Source organism: Equus asinus, chromosome 28 (assembly GCF_041296235.1).
Source record: "Equus asinus isolate D_3611 breed Donkey chromosome 28, EquAss-T2T_v2, whole genome shotgun sequence".
Classification (NCBI taxonomy): Eukaryota; Metazoa; Chordata; class Mammalia; order Perissodactyla; family Equidae; genus Equus; species Equus asinus.
The window spans coordinates 38,032,401-38,044,131 of record NC_091817.1 but is presented as its reverse complement, the minus strand read 5'-3'; the positions used below and the strand labels follow the sequence as shown (position 1 = coordinate 38,044,131).

Below are 11,731 nucleotides of genomic sequence, written 5' to 3'. Positions count from 1 at the left end.
ACCCCAGCCCGGCTTGAAGGGAAGGGTGGGGGAAGGGGGGCGGCTGCCCCCTCCCCATTCACATCCTCCCCGTCTCTCCCCACCCACCTCCTCCCTCAAGTTCCTGGGCATGCTGGGATGTGAAGTCCAGCTGGCGCTGGGCTGCTAGGGGTGTCCCGCATCCAGAACTACTACTCCCAGAAGACAGTGCGCGCGCCCTAGGGATTGTGGGCTTTGTGGTTCGGCCGGGACTCAGAGGGTCTATCGCGCAGGAGGGCTGGGGGGATGGGAAATGTTCATTCCCAGAAGGCCGGCCTCCGAGCAGCTTGAAACACAGGATGTGGCATCTGCGGTGTCCCGGACCCGGGTTGAATACCTGGATCTCCAGGGAGGTGCAAACCAGCCCAGGATGCCTTTCAGACGCGGCAGTGGCCAGCTGCAGCCAAGCCCGATTGGAGGAGAAGCCTCTGGCCCCGCGAACCGCGCCCCGGGTACCGTTACCACTCGCGGTCCCAAAGAATCATGACCTGAGGCCCGCTCGGCTTCATGCGCGGGCTCCGCAAGCCGGAGCTGCGGTGGAGGCGCTGCGCCCAGCACCAGGAGCTGCGTAGGCATGGGGTTTTCCCCACCTGGAGAAAGGGGGCCGAGTGTCTGTGGGTTTCCGGGAGTGCTCACTCACAGGGGCACTCCGTCCAGTCTCATTCCCTTTCTTTTAGATGCCCTTACCTCCCTACTGCCTAGCTTAAAGTGCACACATTTAATATTTTTCCATGTCTTCTCTTAGCACATCCTTTCTCCAACTTCCAAACGTAGCTCAAATCCTTAACGAGGCTCCAGGTTGACCGCAGTCTCGCTCTCCAAGCTTCATCTCCTCTGGCAGAGGGTAGGCCTGTAGGTCAGTGGTTCTCAGATTTTGGCGAGTGTCAGATTCTCCTGGAGAGTTTGTTCAAACACAGCTGGCCCCTATCCCCAGTTGCTGTTTCTTTAACTCCAGGGTGGAGCCTGAGAATTTGCATTTCTAACAAGTTCCCAGGTGATGCTGATGCTGCTGGTCTGGGGAACCACTTTGAAAACTACTGCTGGTGGTGTTTGTTGGCTAGAGTTCTGGCATTGTCCTTCAAGGATGGGCCTGCTGTACAGTTATAGCCACTGAAGAGCCAAGCCATGGAAGGCAGGGTCCCGGTCTAGTTTAGCACAGAAATGCTCTTTTTAACTGTAAATTAAATAAACAAATCACTTCATCCAGTATAGGGAAGATACTAGGTGGGCCATCTGATTGAAAGATGTTCCAGACCTTGGCCCTTGGCGTTCCTGTTACCGCCCACCAATAGTTTGAGAGGCAAGATGGTGAGAGAGGGATTTTATTACAGCTTGTTAGCAAGGGGGAGGATATCTGACTAATGTTGAAAGAACCATCTCACAGAAGAGAGACTATAGGCCAGTTATATAGGGAGCTGGCCCTTGGGTTGGGGAGGCATCTGGTTTTAGTTCCTGATAATCTTTTGTTTTACTGGATATGTATCAGAGACCGGAGCAGTACCCTATGCCCAGATCTTTCAGTTGTCATTGATGATGGCTGTCAGCATAGACTCTCTGTCCAGGGGTCATCACATTCCTAAGGAATTCAAAAGAACAAAGTTATCAATTTATCGCAGCTGAGAGGGGCCATAAAATCTACAGAGCATGTATATCTCCTGGAGGGTGCATATCCAGCTGGGTTAGTTAATCAGGTCATTCAAAGTTACAATATGGTTTCTTTTCTACAATATGGCTTCCCTCATGTCAATCTTGTGTTGAGCCAGTATCATTCACTCTAAAGCTGGAAAGATTTTTTGTTCAAAAGTCGGGCAGAGGAAGTCTACCTAGTGCCACCCCCCAAGCTATGGATGCAAACCAGGGGTCGTGACCTCAAACACCTAGGAAAGGGTCAGCTCAGTAGAATGAGCTGCCTCTGGGTGGGCTATGACCTAAAACAGGCTTGGAGGAGTGAGAGGTGGGGAGGTGGATTCCTGACTTGTCAAGTATCTGAGAGTGATTCTCATACCTACCCAGGTAGCCTCTCCTCACCATCTGCTGTCCTGATGTTCTGGGAACTACAAACCTCTCCAGGGGAAACCTGGTGACCATCACCCTCAGGCATGATCTCGGACTCAGCTGTAAGCTGACAAATGTTCTCTGCTCGACCGAACCCTAGCCAGGCTCCTCTGAGCTCTCTTCTCCAACAGTTGCCAACCTTGGCCTATAAAAACTATCCTCTCGGGCTGGCCTGGTGGCATAGTGGTTAAGTGCGTGTGCTCCACTTTGGCGGCCTGGGGTTCACAGGTTTGGATCCCGGGCGCGGACCTAGCACTGCTTGTAAAGCCATGCTGTGTTGGCATCCCACATAAAATAGAGGAAGATGGGCACAGATATTAGTTCAGAGCCAATCTTCCTCACGAAAAACAAACAAAACAAAACACAACTATACTCTCAACACAAATTACTTCATCCACTCTTCCCTCCCAAACACGCATTAAAAGACACACATAATAACGTAGTTTCTAACAGCCCAAGGCCACATCCCTAGGATGACTCTAGCCCTCTTTAAAGTGTCTGATAAAGCTCAAGGTTGCCAAAAGAATTTACTGTTTGTTCTAGCCAACACCTGATGATAGGCCCCTGACCACCCCTTCTTAGAGCATTTACTAAAAAGGGCTTACAATTATGGCTCCTTCCTCTGTCCCTTTGAGATGTATATGTATCTCCTACAACTGAGGAATGTCTTTCCCAAGGACCTGAAAGCCATTCCTTGGAAATGTAATCATCACTAAGGATAGGGCCTCCTCTCCTAGGCTCTGTGAGAGGATAGCATCCTAACTTTGAGAGTGGCCAGCTAACAGATACAACTGGCCTAATCAGCATTTACACTGACCAACCCTTTGTAATTTTTCACTTCCCTGACTCTGTTGAGCCCCTGCTCACCTCCCTACCTATATCCCTACCTACTCCCTCATTCTCCCTTTGAAAGGCTCACTCTGTGCGAATTGAAGTTGAGTTCAGTTCACGGTGGACCCTGTTCACTACTGCAATAGTGTATTACTGGTTAAAATTTGGCCTTACCACTTTAACTAGCATCTGGCATTGTTTATCTTTGGCAAAGGGAGTATCTGTTCTGAGTCCTGGGGACCCAGGCTCTAGCTTTCCCCTTCTCCACCAACTGCTAAAACGGTGAGTTATCACTATATCCTTGGGCAAGTAGCCAAGTGGCCACCAGAGGCACTGGACCCTCACTAAGGTTGACTCTGGAATGCTTTTCTGTTTCCTTTAGATATGTGTTCCCATCACAGGCTGTGATGGGCTAAGCCCATGCTCTGCCCGTAAAACCAGATGCCAGGCCCTTCCTGCAGGGGCTTTGCCTCTGCGCCTGAGTCACGTGCAATGGCAACATCCGCCTCGCAGGCAGAAGGTAAATGAGCCTTTTTTGAGTTTACATCCATCTCCCAAATCTGTATTAGCAGATTATTCAGGGGGAAATTAAGATGGCTCTTCACCGGCAGGACAGACAGACCCTCTCTATCTCTCAGCTCCAACAAGAACGCTCATCACCACCCTCGCTCCCTCCCAATTAGATGGCGAAATGGTTCACCTGTTTCCCCTTGCTGATTGCGCATTCCCACCTTCTCCACCCCTCCCAATTCTGCCTGACTGTCCAAAGTCTACCTTGAGTTTTCCTTCTTCCAGAAGTTTCTCCCCAACTGCCTCAGCCCCATGTGAGCCTCATCCCTTGTGTAGCACTTGAATTTGCATCATTCATTTAAAAGCCTAGCTTTGCCAGTGAACCGTCCAGAGCAAGGGAGGCGGTGCAACATGGCAGATGAGAGTAGAGGGCTTTGGAGGCAGACAGCTACTATAAGTAGCAAAGTGCAAAGAGGAGCTGGCTCCCTCCCTCCCTGGGTTTCTGTTTGGGGGACAGAAGCTTAAAGGCAGACCAATCTGGCAGCTCCCACATCTAATGGTTTGTGTGACCCAGAGCAAGTTACACAGTTCCTTCATCTGTAAGATGGGAATAATAATAATAGACCCTACTTTTTAGAGTAGTTGTAAAGATCAAATGAAAAAATACTATGATCTTAGATAGGAAGACTATCAAAAAGAAATCAAGTTAATCTATAAATTTAATGGGATCCCAGTACAAATAGATAAAAATGGATTTTAAAAATTCACTTGGAAAAATAACAAGCAAAACTAGTCGGGAAATTTCTGAAAAACTAACAGTAGTGAAAGGTGTTAGCCTTCTTAGATAGTAAACATATTATAAAGTTAAAATAGTATGGTAGATCAGTGACATAGACCTGCAAGTCTAGAAATAAACTCAAATACTCATGGAAATTTGGCATATGGTAAAGATATATTTCAAGTAAGTGGGGAGAAAGATGAATTATTCTATAAATGGTGTAGGGACAATTGGGGAATCACCTACTAAAAAGTTGACTCTGAATGAATTAGTGGATCAATCAAAAATCACCAATAGCTACCAGTATCATGAAAAATGAAGATAACTGGCTTCATTTGAAGATAAATAGATAACTGACCCCTGATAGAAGTATGACACACTGAAAGTAGTGTTGAAAAAAGAAATCACCCCAAATCTGACAACTACCAATGTGCAGAAAATGCAGGTATCACAGGAACATATTATTTGAAACCATGGGGATGCAATCAACAAAATTCAGTGAGAAACTGTACAGGACAAATGACCCAGTTTCTTCAATGAACACATTGCAAATTTTAAGAAAACACAAAGAGGAGAATCCGTAAATTGAAAAATGCTATATCAACCAATTGCAATGTATGGACGTTATTTGAATCCTAATTCAAACAAACTGAAAGAAAAATTGTATGAGAAAAGGGTAGGGGCCGGCCCGTGGCTGAGTGGTTAAGTTCACGCACCCAGGGTTTCACCAGTTCGGATCCCGGGTGTGGACATGGCACCACTCATCAGGCCATGTTGAGGCGGCATCTCACATGCCACAACTAGAAGGATCCACAACTGAAAAATATACACCTATGTACTGGGGGATTTGAGGAGAAAAAGGAGGGAAAAAAAGACGATTGGCAACAGTTGCTAGCTCAGGTGCCAATCTTCTAAAAAAAAAGAAAAGGGAAAATTTGAACACTGACCATTGGATATTAGTAATTATTATTAGTTTTAAGTGTGCTAATGGTGTTGTGCTGTTTTTATTTTAAAGCCCTCATTTAGTGATATATACTGCAAACATGTTTATGGAATGATAAGATGTCCAGAGTTTGCTTCAAAATAATCAAAGGTTGAGGCGGAAGGATAGATACAGCAAGGCTGGCTAAATTGATAATTGTTGAATCTGAGCGGTGATGGTTACTTGGGGTTCATTATAACATCTTTCTAATATTACATGTATTTGAAGTTTTCCATAATAAAATGGTTTTTTTTAAACTTCAGTCAGATCTCTACCTCTTACTTAGCTAAAACCCAAAAATAACAACAGAAACTAAATGAGTAGAAAAAAGGAAGACATTTTTGCAATTTAGATCAGAGGTAAAAGGCTAATGTGAAGTGCTTCTGCAAATCGGTAAGAAGATGACCAAGAAAACAGCAGGAAATGTGAAAAGAATGTGAACAGATGGTTCACAGAGAAGGAAACACAAATGGCTCTAACACAAAGAGATGAAGAGCTTCACTCTTTTTTTTAAATTGTGGGAAAGCACACATAACATAAAATGGGCCGTTGTAACGACTTTTAAGCGGACACCTAAGTGCATTAACTACATTCACATTCTTGTGCTACCATCACCACCATCCGTCCACAGAACTCTTTTCATCTTGCAAACTGAAATTCTGTACCCAGTAAACAATAACGCCACACATTCTCCCCTCCCCCAAGCCCCTGACAACCACCATTCTACTTTCTGTCTCTATGAATTAGACTATCAAGTCATATAAGCATGAGGACAGTAATTGCCCTTTTGTGTCTGGCTTATTTCACTTAGCATAATGTCTTCAATGGTCATTCATATTGTAGCATGTGTCAGGATTTCCTTCCTTTTTTAGGCTGAATAATATTCTATTATATGTATATACCACATTTTATCCATTCATCTGTCAATAGACACTTGGGTTGGTTCCATCTTTGCCTATTGTGCATAATGCTGCTATGAACATGGGTGGACAAATATCTCTTCAGGTCCTCGCTTTCAATTCTTTTGGGCATATACCCAGAAGTGGAATTGCTGGATCATATGATAGTTCTGTTTTCGGTTTTTTTTGGTGAGGAAGATTGGCCTTGAGTTAACATCTGTTGCCAATCTTCCTCTTTTTGCTTGAGGAAGATGGTCCCTGAGTGAACATTTGTGCCAATCTTCCTCGTCCTCTATTTTGTATGTGGGATGCTGTCACAGCATGGCTTGATGATTGGTGTATAGGTCTGCACCCGGGAACGGAACCTGTGAACCCTGAGGTACTGAAGCAGGGCACGCTCACTTAACCACTACGCCACTGGACCAGCCCCCGACAGTTCTGTTTTTAATTTTTTGAGGAACCACCATAATGTTTTCCACAGTGGCTGTATCATTTTATTTTTTTTCTTTTTCACATCAGACAGGTAATGTGCTGATGTCATAACAAGGTTTGTGGGGGGCACAGCTCCTGCAACAGCATGAAGACTCAATCATTGTGCTCATGAACTATAAAAGGATCCTGTACCATTTTGCATTCCCACCAACAATGCACAACGGTTCCACTTTCTCCAGATCCTCATCAACACTTACCTTCTCAGAGCTTCCCTCTTAATAAAAGAAATGCAAATTAAAACCACACTGAGATATCATTTTTCACCTATCAGATTGGCAAAGATCAAAAATCTTGATAACTATCTTGGCACAAGTTTAGGGAACAAGGATTCTTATACATTGCCAGTGTGACTGGAAATCCGTACAGCCTCTATGAAGAACACCTTGGTAAAGTCTTCAAATTACACCTGCACACACCATTAGACCTAGCAATTTCTAAGAAAATATCCTATTTTCACATGTTCTTAGTTACGTATAGAGATGGATATTTGTTACAGCATATAAGGGGAAAGATTAAAAATGATTTAAATGTTAAAGATTAAATGAATGGTGTCTTTTGTTATCATCACTTCACTAGATAAGAAGCTATTGGAGGGGCCAGCCCTGTGGTTGAGTGGTTAAGTTTGCATGCTCTGCTTCAGCGGCCCAGGGTTTCACTGGTTTGGATCCTGGGTGTGGACATGGCACCGCTCATCAGGCCACGCTGTGGTGGCGTCCTACATAGCACAACCAGAAGGACCTACAACTATAATATACAACTGTGTACTAGGGGGCTTTGGGGAAAAGAAGAAGAAGAAGAAGAAGAAAAGAAGATTGGCAACAGATGTTAGCTCAGGTGCCAATCTTTAAAAAAAAAAAAAGAAGAAGCTATTGGAGAGCAGAGGCATGGTTTTTGAAGGTCCAAACAGACCTTCAAGAAATATTGATTAGATTAATTAAATTATTACTTAGCCTCTGGCAGAACTGAATTGGCAGGCAGCTCAGGGAGGTTAAGCGGCTTGTCCAAGGTCATCCATACAATCTATACTACCTATTCTTTATGTGCAAAGCACAGAGGCAGGCACTGTGAAAATTACTGAAATCGAAGAATTGGACCCTACCTACTACGAGCTTGAGATCTAGTAAAGCACTCTAACAGACACTAAAAATATCAAGGTTTTTTTTTTTTGTTCTTTCAGTTATATCAGTGGAGACCATTGTTCTGGTGGATAAAATGAGGCCCAGATCAGAGACGCAGCTTCTCAAAGGCCATACAAAAAGGCAGGAGAAGGGTGCTGATGAAAACTGAAGTCATCCTTCCATTTGTGCCCCATCCTTAGTGCCCTAGGGGACTCATTTCAAGGGACCCACTGCCCACCAATGTTCCATACACTGGGTCAGCCTTCTCCAAGGTGTGTTACATTATAGGTCCTGTGAGAGACTCTTCTAGAAAAGGATTCCCTAACCTATCATGTTTGTGAAATGCTTTATATGTCAGCCTAAAGGTTCCCCATGCATGTAGGGTTTTTTTCCTAGTTCTGTCCATTGAGAAGGTCTGAGAGCAGTGACACCCCATTAGCAACAAGCATACAGCTTGTTTTTTTTTTTAGCTGAGGTGAAATTCACATAATATAAAATTAACCATTTTAAAGCATACAATTCCATATATTTAGTAATTCACAAAGTTTTGTTACCGATACCTCTATCTAGTTCGAAAACATTTTCACCACCCAAAAAGAAAACCCTGTATCCATTAAGCAATCACTCCCTATTCTCCTCACTCCCAGCCCCTGGCAACCACTAATCTGTCATCCCTCTCTATGGATTTACCTATTCTAGATATTTCATGTAAATGAAATCATACAATACATGGTCATTTGTGCCGGACTTATTTCACTTTGCATAATGTTTTCAAGTTTTATCCACATAATAGTATGTATTAGTATTTAATTATTTTTTATAGCTGAATAATATTCCACTGTATGGACATACCAGATTTTGTTTATCCAGTATATTGTTGGTTTTTTTTTTAATGATTGGCACCTGAGCTAACATCTGTTGCCAATCTTTTTCTTCTTTTTTTTCTTCTGCTCCCCAAAGCCCCCCAGTACATAGGTTTATATTCTAGTCATAGGTCCCTCTGCTTGTGCTGTGTGGGACCCGCCTCAGCATGGCCTGATGAGCGGTGCCATGTCTGTGCCCAGGATCAGAAGTGGCAAAACCTCAGGCTACCGAAGCAGAGCATGCAAACTTAACCACTCGGCCACGGGGCCAGACCCCCTAGTATATTGTTGTTTTTTTTTTTAAAGATTGGCCCCTGAGCTAACATCTGTTGCCAATCTTTTTCTTCTTTTTTTTCTTCTTCTCCCCAAAGCCCCCAGTACATAGTTTTATATTCTAGTTGTAGGTCCTTCTGGTTGTGCTATGTGGGACCCGCCTCGGCGTGACCTGATGAGGGGTGCCATGTCTGCGCCCAGGATCGGAAGTGGCAAAACCTCAGGCTACCGAAGTGGAGCATGCAAACTTAACTACTTGGCTACGGGGCCAGCACCCCCCTCCCCTGAGTATATTGGTTTTTAAAAGTTGAGAAGAGGGGCTGGCCCCGTGGCTGAATGGTTGAGTTCGCGCGCTCCGCTGCAGGCGGCCCAGTGTTTCGTTGGTTCGAATCCTGGGCACGGACATGGCACTGCTCATCAAACTACGCTGAGGCGGATTCCCACACACCACAGCTGGAAGGACCCACAACGAAGAATATACAACTGTGTACCTGGGGGCTTTGGGGAGAAAAAGGAAAAAATAAAATCTTTAAAAAAAAAAAAGTTGAGAAGAAAATTAACTTGTCTACCTTTGTTTAATGGATCTTTGCCCTCTCTGCAGCAACACTTGTTAACATCCTATAGAAGCACTCTTTGGAAAATACTATACAAGATATTTGGCAAAGGCAATGGTCAGACTCGGAGGAGGAGGGCCCACTTAATGATAAAGTACACTTGACAGCTCTCCAGAAGGGGTACGCTGTTTGGTTATTCTATCAGGTCTGGGTTTTGATGATTTAAAACCATACCAGCTATTTCAATTTCTCCTTGGAAGACCCAGCAGAAGAGTTTAATATCCTCTCCCTATTTTCTTCACCTGGTTCCCACCCCTTCGCCAGTCTCCCTGTAGTAAATGCTCTTGGTTACATCCCTTTACCGACATGGTGCATCTATTCCCTAGCTGTTGTGAGCCTTGGCTGCTAATGCCTCACAGCTCCACCCTTCCCTGGAGAATTGTCCTTGGTCCACATGAGCTGCTTTGCCCAGAGATGTCTGGGAAATTAAGCTCCCCCCTCCCTCACCTCCCAGTAGCCCACAGCCCATGAATGACGGATATGGAGCAGAAAGTCCAGCTCCCTTGCTGCTACGAGGGATAAACCTTGTGGAGCATTTTATGTTCCGGAGCTCCCTATGGGATCAGACTGAGGCTAGACTTAGCTGAACCCACATCTTTGCTGGCTTCCTTCCCTGCCCTATCCTGCTTCCCTCACTGCCGTAATAAATCATTTGCACGAGAATCCCTGTCTCAGGCTCCGCATCTAGGGAACTTGACCTAAGATATCCCTGTGGGTAGTCCTCGCTCCCTGAGAGATTTCCTGCTACCAGCAGCAGCCATACTTTTCACGCAGGGTCCTGCAGATTGTACCTCCCTCAAGAAGTCTTCCTGGACCCGGACCCTCACGCTTTGGCAGCATGTTTGTTTGTTTAATAAGGAAGTTGGATGCCTATCCTGTGCCAGGCACTGTGCTAAACTCTTTACGTGCATTAGCTCATTGAGTCCTCCCAACAACCTGGTTAGGTAAATACTATTGTATTCCCACAGATGAAGAAACTGAGGCTTAAAGAGGTTGAGCGGTTGAGTGGCTTGCTCACACAGTAAGAATGTGATGGGAACTGGGGAGGATTTGTCTGATTTCAAATCCTGTATTTAACCACTAGACTCTATCATATATTGCAGCATCAGGACTTTTGTTATGGCTCCGTCTACCCTACACAGTAGGACTATACACAGAGCAGAGAGCTACACGTTTTTGCTTCTGCTGCTGACAGATTGCACTGAGGCCTTCATCTTATTAAAAACTTCCTTGAGTACCTTTGCTTCTCAGGCCAAGAAGTGCAAAGGCGTTGGAGCCACCTCCCCCTGGCCCCAGCACGCCTGTCCTAGGAGGTGGAGTGAAGCCTTTTGCCTCTGAGCTCCTTGGAGCACATGGTTTTCCTTGAGCCCCTGCCAGAGCTGCAGCTGCAGGCATCCCTGCCTCCCACTCCACTGCGGAGCAGGGATCTGCAATGCTGAGAACAGCAGCCGTGGGAGGCAGCTCATCACCTCCCTGGAGGCCTCCTGGGTTCATAGAACAAAGAGAAGGCACTTAAGTGAGGGAAAGAGGAGGAGACCTGGGCCAAGCGAAGAGAGGCAATTGACTCCAGGGGAGAAGGCTGAGGGAAGGAGAGAGAGTGTTTGGAAGAGGCAGAGTAGTGGGAGCTGAGCAGAAGATCGCTCTTTATTCATTCATTCAACAAATTGGTTTTTTTTTAAGATTTTATTTTTCCTTTTTCTCTCCAAAGTCCCCCGGGAACACAGTTTTGTGTGTGTGTGTGTGTGTGTGTGTGTGTTTTCAGTTGTGGGACGCCACCTCAGCATGGCTTGATGAGTGGTGCCATGTCCGCACCCAGGATCCAAACCTGTGAAACTCTGGGCCACAGAAGCTGAGCATGCGAACTTAACCACTTGGCCACAGGGTGGCCCCAACAAATTGTTTTGACCACCTACAATGTCCCTGTTCTAGTGACTGAAGATATAAAGCAAAGATCCTGCTTTAATGGGACAGAATGGGAATAACAACAAAAATAATCCTAATAATGGTTAATATTTTTTGAGCATTTACTATGGAGTCAAGCATTTATCTTATCCTCACAACAATCTCAGGCACTTGATACTATTATTAACCCATTTTACAGACAGACAGGAGACGCAGAGTAGTCAAGTGACTGGCCAAGGTTACATAGAGTTAGAGCAGGAGTCTCATCTCCTTTGAGACTGACCACAACGTCTCTCAGGTACCCTAGTAACGACAGTAGATTTGGAAAGTATATTCTTGTAAGAAAAAGACAAACAATACAGATAAAGCTCAAGTTCTCCTTGCCTATCCCTATCC

The 11,731-nt window shown here is 45.0% G+C and overlaps 1 non-coding gene across 1 annotated transcript; it reads right to left on the bottom strand.

The window, feature by feature from the left end:
• Positions 1-6,586: 6,586 nt before the first annotated feature.
• LOC123281919 (small nucleolar RNA U13) lies at positions 6,587-6,690 on the bottom strand. Its single transcript, XR_006521715.1, has one exon. It is a non-coding gene; the product is annotated as a small nucleolar RNA U13 (small nucleolar RNA).
• Between the last annotated feature and the right edge of the window lie 5,041 nt (positions 6,691-11,731).